This window comes from Leguminivora glycinivorella, chromosome 8 (genome assembly GCF_023078275.1).
Source record: "Leguminivora glycinivorella isolate SPB_JAAS2020 chromosome 8, LegGlyc_1.1, whole genome shotgun sequence".
Classification (NCBI taxonomy): Eukaryota; Metazoa; Arthropoda; class Insecta; order Lepidoptera; family Tortricidae; genus Leguminivora; species Leguminivora glycinivorella.
The window spans coordinates 24,336,022-24,338,590 of NC_062978.1; the positions used below are offsets into that span (position 1 = coordinate 24,336,022).

At 37.6% G+C, this 2,569-nt stretch overlaps 1 non-coding gene across 1 annotated transcript; it reads left to right on the forward strand.

The window, feature by feature from the left end:
• The first annotated feature begins 1,223 nt into the window (after positions 1-1,223).
• Positions 1,224-1,301, forward strand: Trnat-cgu. The gene has a single exon. It is a non-coding gene; the product is annotated as a tRNA-Thr (tRNA).
• Positions 1,302-2,569: the final 1,268 nt, after the last annotated feature.

Sequence of the window (2,569 nt, forward strand, 5' to 3'; positions counted from 1 at the left end):
GCGAATTACAGTCGTATCCTGATGCTACTACTCGTGAATTAGCGGAAGCACTTAACTGCAGTCACCACGCTGTGGAATACCATCTGCATGAGCTTGGGTATCGAAAAGTTTTGGCTCGATGGGTACCGCACATCCTTACCGACGCCAGTCGTGCAGTCAGTGTCGCCATCTGTCAATCACTTTTGCTGCGACCCCGACGTAAAGAGTTTTTGACTGATCTGGTTACGGGAGATGAATCATGGATTTATTATGAGAACGATACACGTCGGGATTTTTGGCTGCCTCGAGAAGAAACGCCACCAACTCAACCGAAGCTGAGTCAAAAGAACCGCTTAAAAGTTTTGCTTTATTGTTTCTGGGACTCGCAAGGCATGCTGTTTCATGAACAATTACACAATGAAACTGTAAACGCTAACAAATATTCAACACAGCTCACCGAACTATCTTCTGCTATCAAGAAAAAACGACGAAGACGAGCCACTGTAATTTTACTACATGATAACGCTCGACCTCATGTCGCATCTACCGTTCGCTAACAGCTGCAGAACTTGGGCTGGGAGACGATACCCCACCCACCTTATTCTCCAGACCTCGCACCATCAGACTTTCATTTGTTTAGAGCCCTGAAACGACATTTGCGGGGTAAACAATTCAATGATTTCCATGATGTACAAGTGGAGTTGAACAACTTTTTCGAGGCACAGCCATCAGAGTTCTGGGCGAAAGGCATCCAAACTTTGCCGGATCGTTGGCAAGAAGTCATAGATGCTAATGGTGATTACATCATCGACTAAGCTTTTTGTATTGTAATAATAATAAATATCTTATGTAAAGAAAAAATAAAAAATATAAAACGTAAACCAAGTGTCTCATTACTTTTGTGCCAACCCAATAATTTCAGATCAACTTAAAATGTTTTGTATATATGACATGTAAAAGTGCCCCTGTGGCCTATTTGCTGAATAAATGATTTGTAATTTGTAACTTATTTAAGGTTAAGGTTTTTTATTGTTAAGGTTATTAATAAGGTTTTTTATTGTTAAGGTTTTTTTTTATTAGCATTATGTTTTAAACCTAGTATTAAATAGTTAAGTATTATACGTGTAAACCTAAAATCTTATGTTAATCTCTTTATTAAATAAATGTGGTCATTTGTAACTTATTGGGATTATAAATTGAAATAGATATCATACACGAAAGAAAAAACGACAAGGCCCACTGGTGGCCGCCGGCGGGTGGTCTAGTGGTAAAGACGTTAGCCTCGTAAGCTGAAGACCCGGGTTCGATTCCCGGCTCGGCCACCAGTGGGCCTTGTCGTTTTTTCTTTCGTGTATGATAATATGTCTATTTCAATTTATAATTTATATATAGTATTGTGACTACTTGAAAAAAGAACATATAAAATAGTTTGATTTGTTCCCTAGTTGTTATTGGGATTAGTCCGGTTTTCTCACGATGTTTTCCTTCACCAGAAAGAGATTGCATTTCGCACATATTAAGTTCCGAAAAACTCATTGATACGAAACGGGGATTGAACCTGCTACCTCCGGATTGAAAGTCGCACGCTTTTACCGCCAGGCCACCAACGCTATGTTATGAAAATACATACATATTACTTCCAAATCATATAACCGCAAATATCGATAGCTAGAATCGTATTCAAAGTTAAATATCTCCTACAAATGACGACCATTTCTCACAGACGACAGAAGCTGTATCTTTTTGAAAGAAACTTGTTAGCGATATGAATAAGTGGTCCATTACGGGACATTATGAGGTCTTTCATTGGATTCTAATAAATGCTCGTCTATTTTTTACAAGATGTAGTTAGATAAGACGGAATCTTTAGATTCATTTGGAATCATGAAATTCATGGATCCGAAAAATTCATGTTGTATAAACATAATAATTATTTATTTTATAATTGATATCTTTTAGACAGTGTGTGGATTCCATACGGGCAAATAATGTATACAGTATCTGATCATACGAATCGCATAGGATAATCATTTTGTTAAAAAGTGTTATTAATTAAAAGTAATTAATTTTTAAATCTGACCAAGCAGCAATGTACGCCGTCCAACTTAATTTGACATGGCATAAACGTCATGTCGTAATGACGTTTAAGTAGGTACCTACGCTAATTGATATAGACATAATACATTGCGTGCTGAATTATTATGTATGAAAAAAAATGCCTCACCTAGTCAAAAAAAACCATGCGGTTAGGCTCCTCCTTAGGTCCAATACTAATTATTGTTATAATAAGATGCCCGTCACTACAATGTCACAGTTTCGTTTTCTTTCAACCCCTTATTTGCCAGGAGTGGCACTGAAGCTTTAGTAGTTTCATGTGTTCTGCCTGCCCCTTTATGGGATACAGGCGTGATTGTATGTTGTATGTAAGATGCCCGTATGGAATACACACGCTGCATTTTATGTTGGTGGTACACTATAGTATATTGTGCAACAAGGAGAGGAAGTTGAATATTACTAACGAGATTAAGTTAAATCGCGACAGCTTGCCGGAGCGATTTAAAGACTCGAGTTAGTAATATTCATACTCCCC